The sequence below is a fragment of the Hesperophylax consimilis genome, unplaced genomic scaffold (genome assembly GCF_061612785.1).
Source record: "Hesperophylax consimilis isolate HC1 unplaced genomic scaffold, BYU_Hcon_1.0 scaffold_229, whole genome shotgun sequence".
NCBI lineage: Eukaryota > Metazoa > Arthropoda > Insecta > Trichoptera > Limnephilidae > Hesperophylax > Hesperophylax consimilis.
This window is the reverse complement of record NW_028301428.1, coordinates 30001-38765: the sequence shown is the minus strand read 5'-3', so window position 1 is coordinate 38765 and position 8765 is coordinate 30001. Positions and strand designations below refer to the sequence as shown.

The following is an 8765-nucleotide window of genomic DNA, read 5'->3' as shown; positions in this document are numbered from 1 at the left end:
ACGGGGGCGAGAGAACAGTCTGGTCGCATTGTGTGCGCGACCCTCAAACAGGAGTGGTCCGTCGACAAACTACGTCTTGCTCGGACCGCAATGTGCGTTCGAAATGTCGATGCTCATGTGTCCTGCAGTTCACACTCTGACGCGCATTTAGCTGCGTTCTTCATCGACCCACGAGCCGAGTGATCCGCCGTTCAGGGTAATAATGATAAAACAAACATAAATAGATACGTTTTAGTTTTCGGTTTTTACAATTTGGTTTGCGTTTTCGAAATGTTTATAATTCCATTCGACAAAAAGATTAATTTTGTACCGCCGCCTTCACGGCGACGGGTAAAATTTCACCGGACGAGCGGATAGAGGACGGAGCCCTCCTCCGCTCGACGCCGGCGGTTCTCGGTTCGCATCGGCGCCCTAGGGCGATCTCCGACGCAGTAATTTAGCATTCGTTCGATTATGGTTTATATGTATAATATGTTTTGTTTCATAATAATATTTCATATCATGGAAAGCACAAACATTAAACACAGGAAATGATCCTTCCGCAGGTTCACCTACGGAAACCTTGTTACGACTTTTACTTCCTCTAAATGATCAAATTCGGTCAAACTTTCCGACGCGTCGGATGCCCGTGAGAGCTTCCGCGCACCAGTCCGAAGACCTCACCAAATCATCCATCGGTAGTAGCGACGGGCGGTGTGTACAAAGGGCAGGGACGCAATCAACGCGAGCTGGTGACTCGCTTTTACTAGGAATTCCTCGTTCATGGGGGAGAATTGCAAACCCCAATCCCTATCACGAAGGGGTTTCATCGGGTTACCCGGGCCGTTAGGCCAAGGAGGACACGCTGATCCCTTCAGTGTAGCGCGCGTGCGGCCCAGGACATCTAAGGGCATCACAGACCTGCTATTGCTCAATCTCGTGCGGCTATATATACCGCCGGTCCCTCTAAGAAGATTTTCATTGTACGCCGGTAGTGAAGACCGCGAAACGCACGACCCCGACGCGCGAACGCCGAAGCCGCGCGCACACGGACCCTCGTGATACCGGTTGCACGTCTATTTAATAGGCTAGAGTTACGTTCGTTACCGGAATTAACCTGACAAATCGCTCCACCAACTAAGAGCGGCCATGCACCACCACCCACCGAATCGAGAAAGAGCTGTTAATCCGTCAATCCTTCCAGTGTCCGGGCCTGGTGAGTTTTCCCGTGTTGAGTCGAATTAAGCCGCAGGCTCCACTCCTGGTGGTGCCCTTCCGTCAATTCCTTTAAGTTTCAGCTTTGCAACCATACTCCCCCCGGAGCCCGAAAGCTTTGGTTTCCCGGGAGCTGCCCACCGGGTTAAAATTATGAAACTTCGGCGGATCGCTGGCTGGCATCATTTATGGTTAGAACTACAGCGGTATCTAATCGCCTTCGAACCTCTAACTTTCGTTCTTGATTAATGAAAACACCTTTGGCAAATGCTTTCGCTTTAGTCCGTCTTGCGACGATCCAAGAATTTCACCTCTAACGTCTCAATACGAATGCCCCCAGTCGTCCCTATTAATCATTACCTCTGGTATCAGAAAGCCAACAAAACAGAACCGAGGTCCTATTCTATTATTCCATGCGTACAATATTCAGGCAAGTGTTAGCCCGCTTTGAGCACTCTAATTTGTTCAAAGTAAACAGCCGCGACGGCCCGCCTCGGTGCGCGGCCGACCGTGAGGCCGACCGACACACGCCGGCGGTGGACGCACCGGCGAGAAGCCCCGCAGACGTGCCTGTCGTACCGCATTCGGTAGACCGACACCGCAGGACACAATTTCAACTACGAGCTTTTTAACCGCAACAACTTTAGTATATGCTATTGGAGCTGGAATTACCGCGGCTGCTGGCACCAGACTTGCCCTCCAATGGATCCTCATTAAAGGATTTAAAGTGTAATCATTCCGATCACGAGGCCTCGGACGAGTCCCGTATCGTTATTTTTCGTCACTACCTCCCCGTGCCGGGAGTGGGTAATTTGCGCGCCTGCTGCCTTCCGTGGATGTGGTAGCCGTTTCTCAGGCTCCCTCTCCGGAATCGAACCCTGATTCCCCGTTACCCGTGACAACCATGGTAGTCGCATAAACTACCATCGACAGTTGATAAGGCAGACATTTGAAAGATGCGTCGCCGGTGCTAGACCGTGCGATCAGCTCAAAGTTATCTAGAGTCATCTCGAATGGCGACGGACGGGGCGCGAACCCCGCCGCCGATTGGTTTTTGATCTAATAAAAGCATTCCTCCCGTTACCGGTCAGAACCTCGTTTGCATGTATTAGCTCTAGAATTGCCACAGTTATCCAAGTAACCGTGTACGATCTAAGGAACCAAAACTGATATATTGAGCCATTCGCGGTTTCACCTTAATTCGGCTTTTACTGAGACTTGCATGGCTTAGTCTTTGAGACAAGCATATGATTACTGGCAGGATCAACCAGGGAGCTGCACCACCGTCGGAGGGTTTTTAATCCTCCGAACGACAGAGGCCCGCCCTCGCGTAGAGGGCGCGGACAACACGGCGTTAAAGAACACGCGACGGAGTCACCCGCACGAGTCACGCTCATTATGCGTACCGCTATATTCTCCCGCTCGGCGACCGTCGCTAGACGAAAGCTCCGCGGGAAAATTTTTGCTTCAAACGAAGAAAGCGCGCGTAGGACGGCTCCCGCCCGAGAGAGAGAGACCGCACCCGCGACGACGCTATCGTCCGATTTATAATTCCCATTCGTAAAACGTGTACACCGAAAGCGCACGCCTTTGGCGAGGCAACAGTGAGACGGGGATAAAATCCTCCGCCTTTGCTTTTGAAAATTCTGCTCGCGCGGAACTCCAGAGTCAAAACATGAGCGCGAACGCCGCGCAGAAGCGGGCGTCACGTAGTTTCTCGCAAATAACACCGCCGACACGACCGATAGGCCGCCGCAGTTTGCGAACGCCGTGCATCGAGAGCCCGCCACACTCGGCGGGCACAAAGCTGTGCCGGGTCGCGTTCTCGCTCGGGACGGCGCCGAGCGCGATGCGCCCGCTCCGACCCCTCGAAGGCGCGCAGGCGGCCGGGCCGTCGGGCCTCGGGCGGCTCGCGAAACCGGGCACAAGGCGCTCGGTCTCGGTAAATAAATTTACTCTCGTCACTTACTTTCGTATTCGCATTTTGGAAATTTTAAATTATTTCATTTAATCGATGATACCGACCGACCGTTCCCGGTGAGTTTAAAAAAACTTAATACAGAGGTACGTAGTTATTTCAAATTTACACAATAAGAACATATTTCAAATAAAAATAAAAACTTAACATAGATATAATAATAATAATAATAAATAACTAACATAACTAACTAAATATATAACTAACAGATCGAGCGATTAGTCATAATAGAACCGATATAGTTTTACATGACAAAATTTTTAAAAATAACTTATATCATCGATGTCGCTATTCCGAATTCCTGTAATATTCAAAAATCTGTTAGTGAAAAAATAAGAAAATACACAGATTTAGGAAATGAGAAAAAAAGAATTTGGCATTCTCAGACTATAAAAATATTACCATTCGTTATTTCGGCTACCGGCATTATACCTAGCTCTCTTATTAAAAATTTAGGCGTATTAGATCTATCAAAAAATTTATATATAAAGATGCAAAAGTCGGTCATTTTGAATACATGTAGGATAACAAAAGATTTTTTTAAATGTTTATGTTGAGGGATCTGTAGGATTTATTTATAGGCCCCGTTAGGAGTTCTACCGAGCCGAACCCTCCGATATGAAAATATCTGGAGTCGGTGAATTATTTTCCCATTTGATCTCTGTTGAGTTGACGTGTTGTTCTTGTATTGTTTTGTATTTATTTTACTTTTTTAAATTTAAATTCCATTGACAAAGATCAATTTTTTGCTAATAAGTATTGGCAAAAAATTTTTATTGGCATAAAATTATATTGGCAGAAGATTTTATTGGCATCAAATTTTATTGGCAGAAAATTTTATTGGCCTAAAATTTTATTGGCATAAAATTATATTGGCAGAAAATTTTATTGGCATCAAATTTTATTGGCATCAAATTTTATTGGCAGAAAATTTTATTGGCATAAATTTTAATGGCAAAAATTTTTGTCAATTTATCTATTTGCAAAAATTGTAATCGCACCTAACCTGACCTGACCTAACCTAACCTAACCTAACCTAACCTAACCTAACCTAACCTAACCTAACCTAACCTAACCTAACCTAACCTAACCTAACCTAACCTAACCTAACCCAACCTAACCTAACCTAACCTAACCAAACCTAACCTAACCTAACCTAACCAAACCTAACTTAACCTAACCTAACCTAACCTAACCTAACCTAACCTAACCTAACCTAACCTAACCTAACCAAACCTAACCTAACCTAACCTAACCTAACCTAACCTAACCTAACCTAACCTAACCTAACCTAACCTAACCTAACCTAACCTAACCTAACCTAACCTAACCTAACCTACACTAACCCAACCTAACCCAACCTAACCTAACCTAACCTAACCTAACCTAACCTAACCTAACCTAACCTAACCTAACCTAACCTAACCTAACCTAACCTAACCTAACCTAACCTAACCTAACCTAACCTAACCTAACCTAACCTAACCTGATACATAAAGTAAATTCACCCGGCACCCACAAGACTAGGCAACATTTTAGAATTGTTATATTATATCATTTATTCTGTTGAGTTAAAAAAAAAAAAAAAACTTAATAGACGACATTGAAATTAAATCAAATAAATTCATATTTACACGTACATTTTTTAAAAATATATTCAATTAAAAATTAACATTTTTACCTCTACAAGAGTCCAAAAACACTCGTCTGTGAAGTGTAAAAAAATAATAATAAAATTTTACTTTTAAAACATATGTAAATAGGAGAAAAAAAAAATCATAACAAAACATATAAAGTGAAGAGATTTTTGTATATTTATACATAAGTACATACATACATACATACATACATACATACATAGTAAGAAAACGATTTTAAAAGGGATTCGAATAAAACAAATTCACCGACTATTACAGACCGCGATGCGCCCGCTCCGACTCCTCGACTGCGCTCAGACGGACGCCCGGGCGGTCGGGCCTCTCGCGGAACCGGCCGCAGTAGCGCGAGCCGCGTCGCCTCATCTCCGGCCGTCTGCCCGACTGCTCACGCTCGGTCTCGAAAAAATAAATTTACCCTCGTCGCTCACGTCTTCTCACTATCGAAATGTTAAATTATACATACATACATACATACATACATACATACATACATACATACATACATACATACATACATACATACATACATACATACATACATAGTAAGAAAACGATTTTAAAAGGGATTCGAATAAAACAAATTCACCGACTATTACAGACCGCGATGCGCCCGCTCCGACTCCTCGACTGCGCTCAGACGGACGCCCGGGCGGTCGGGCCTCTCGCGGAACCGGCCGCAGTAGCGCGAGCCGCGTCGCCTCATCTCCGGCCGTCTGCCCGACTGCTCACGCTCGGTCTCGAAAAAATAAATTTACCCTCGTCGCTCACGTCTTCTCACTATCGAAATGTTAAATTATACATACATACATACATACATACATACATACATACATACATACATACATAGTAAGAAAACGATTTTAAAAGGGATTCGAATAAAACAAATTCACCGACTATTACAGACCGCGATGCGCCCGCTCCGACTCCTCGACTGCGCTCAGACGGACGCCCGGGCGGTCGGGCCTCTCGCGGAACCGGCCGCAGTAGCGCGAGCCGCGTCGCCTCATCTCCGGCCGTCTGCCCGACTGCTCACGCTCGGTCTCGAAAAAATAAATTTACCCTCGTCGCTCACGTCTTCTCACTATCGAAATGTTAAATTATACATACATACATACATACATACATACATACATACATACATACATACATACATACATAGTAAGAAAACGATTTTAAAAGGGATTCGAATAAAACAAATTCACCGACTATTACAGACCGCGATGCGCCCGCTCCGACTCCTCGACTGCGCTCAGACGGACGCCCGGGCGGTCGGGCCTCTCGCGGAACCGGCCGCAGTAGCGCGAGCCGCGTCGCCTCATCTCCGGCCGTCTGCCCGACTGCTCACGCTCGGTCTCGAAAAAATAAATTTACCCTCGTCGCTCACGTCTTCTCACTATCGAAATGTTAAATTATACATACATACATACATACATACATACATACATACATACATACATACATACATACATACATGATAAGAAAACTAAAAAATAAACATTTTCACACTGAGGGCCATTAAGTGCGGCCCGTTTACTCCCGCCGTTTACCCGCGGCTACCACCCGAAATGAGATCCTCTCAGCTCCGCTCCGGTCCCAATGCTCCCGTAACATTTAAATTTTTTATTCTACGCTGCAAGAATGACGTTCCGAATTCGATTCCGAAATAAAAATCTATAAAAATAAATAAATTACAATTTCACATTGAGGGCCATTAAGTGCGGCCCGTTTACTCCCGCCGTTTACCCGCGGCTATCATCCGAAATGAGATCTTGTCAGCTCCGGTCCCAATGCTCTCGAAACCTTTAAATTTAATATTCTACACTAAGAATGGCGTTCCGAATTAGATTCTGAAATAAAATACGTCAAAAAAAAAGTTTTTTTTTCTTTTAAATCACACCGTGCCCGGGGCAAATGGCGTCATCGGGTGCGTCGCAGTTACTCCCGCCGTCCACCCGCGGCCGCTACTCGATATCAGATCCCACTCATCGCCGGCCCCGCTGCACCGAACCGCGGCTAAATTTATTATTCTACACTAAGAATGACGTTATGAGTTCGATTCTGAAATTTAAAAAAAATAAATATTTTATTTTTAAATAAGAAAATTTTGAAAACACGTTGAGGGCCGTTAAGTGCGTCCCAGTTACTCCCGCGCTTTACCCGCGCCCGCCGCTCTGAATTGCATTCCCTCACCTCCTGACGAAAATGATTTATTTAATTTATTAATTATCGAAGACAATATTACCGATTTCTAAACGAAAATCTGAAACAGAAAAATCAGAAAAGGATACGGTCACATCTAGGACTGATTTTTTTTTTTTATTATTTTGGTGATTTTTCTCTTTCAGATTTTCTTTTAGAATTCGCTAATATTATCTTCGATAATTAAATATTACAATATTAGGTTTTACTCAGTAAAGTTATTCCAAAAAATAAATAATTACTATTATTATTATTTATAATTTTTATTCACACATAAATATGACACTTAGGTACACAGCATAAGAAGAATAATAACAAAAAACCTAATTTTCCCCGAAACCGCTACGCCATCTATCGTCTACAATGTTTTGAACTCATCAAAAGACGAAAAAAAAGAAGAAAGGTTTGTGAATTGATTTCTTTTTTCGATATCATACTACAAGTCGTAAGTTGGGTTTCTATATTATATTGATCGGCGACCGGATAAATCATCAAAATGATAATTCATCACATATTTAAAAAGTTATGTAAAGTCATGGAAAGTGATGAAACAAAAACTTTTTTTTACTGGGTTAAGTAGGTTAGGTTAGGTCAGGTTAGGTTAGGTTGGGTTAGGTTAGGTTAGGTTAGGTAAGGTTAGGTTAGGTTAGGTTTAAACAAATCATCGTTTTTAATGATTCTATATCACTTTTTAAAAGTGTGTTGAACAGTCACCGTGTTGAGTTAGCATGGAACCATATTGATCATAAATTTTATATATAATCATAATACATAGGGCGACTGAAGAAAGCCACACTAAGTTTATCGAAAACCGCCACGAGTGTCGATGAAATAAATAAATAAATAAATTAATTAAAATTAAAAGAAAATCGATAAATGCAATCAGGTTGCATGATAAATCACCACAATGACAACAGAACACACATTGAAAAAGTGATATGAAGTCATTAAAAGTGATGAAACAAAAATTGGGTTAAATACTTATACTCGTAACCTATTCAACCTAGTTTTTGTTTCATCACTTTTCATGACCTCACATCGCCGTTTAAAGGTTTGTTGAATTTTGATTTTGACGATTTATCCGGTCACTAACCCCTAACCTAACCAGAATACGGGACACGTCTCCATCGTCTTTTTTTTTTCGAAAATTCGGTTAAAAAAAAAAAATAACATTCTGGAGGAGAACCACCACTTTCTTGCCCTGTTTTAGGTACTGACAGTACCCCTTCAGAGCAACAACTCGGAAACTGCTTTTAAATTTAACTGAAACTGTAATGAAACATTCTTTATGGGCATTCTGGTAATCATGTACCGCTTCTGTTGCGGTTATCATCTGGGCTCGCTCCACATGAATTAACATACACTTTACGCATTGAAAGAGTCCATAAATTTTTTTTAAGGTTTTTTTATTCTCGCGGCTCTATGGACGTTACCCTTGGCTTTACCCATCGATTTATATATTAGGCATGACCAATTACCACTCCCTAGAGACAAGTAGAGGTATTGCTTTGCTTAAATATTTTTTTCAACTAATAAACGATCACTTATCTAATAATGATATACTGGCCCAATTATTTTTTTTTTGTACCAGAGTCTCACTCTCGAGGACGTCATAACAATGACGTCTTCTATATAGTAGAGCGAGCCGCACTAATTTATTTATAAACTCACGAGAGCTACGTGCTTTTTGAATGCGGTAGATAAAAAAATAGATTTTTATTTTTTGTGTCCTATAG

At 42.6% G+C, this 8765-nt stretch overlaps 2 non-coding genes across 2 annotated transcripts; both read right to left on the bottom strand.

Moving 5' to 3' along the window:
* Positions 1-37: 37 nt before the first annotated feature.
* On the bottom strand, positions 38-199 carry LOC149408535 (5.8S ribosomal RNA). The gene has a single exon (XR_016305527.1). It is a non-coding gene; the product is annotated as a 5.8S ribosomal RNA (ribosomal RNA).
* Positions 200-528: 329 nt separating this feature from the next.
* On the bottom strand, positions 529-2468 carry LOC149408534 (small subunit ribosomal RNA). Its single transcript, XR_016305529.1, has one exon. It is a non-coding gene; the product is annotated as a small subunit ribosomal RNA (ribosomal RNA).
* Between the last annotated feature and the right edge of the window lie 6297 nt (positions 2469-8765).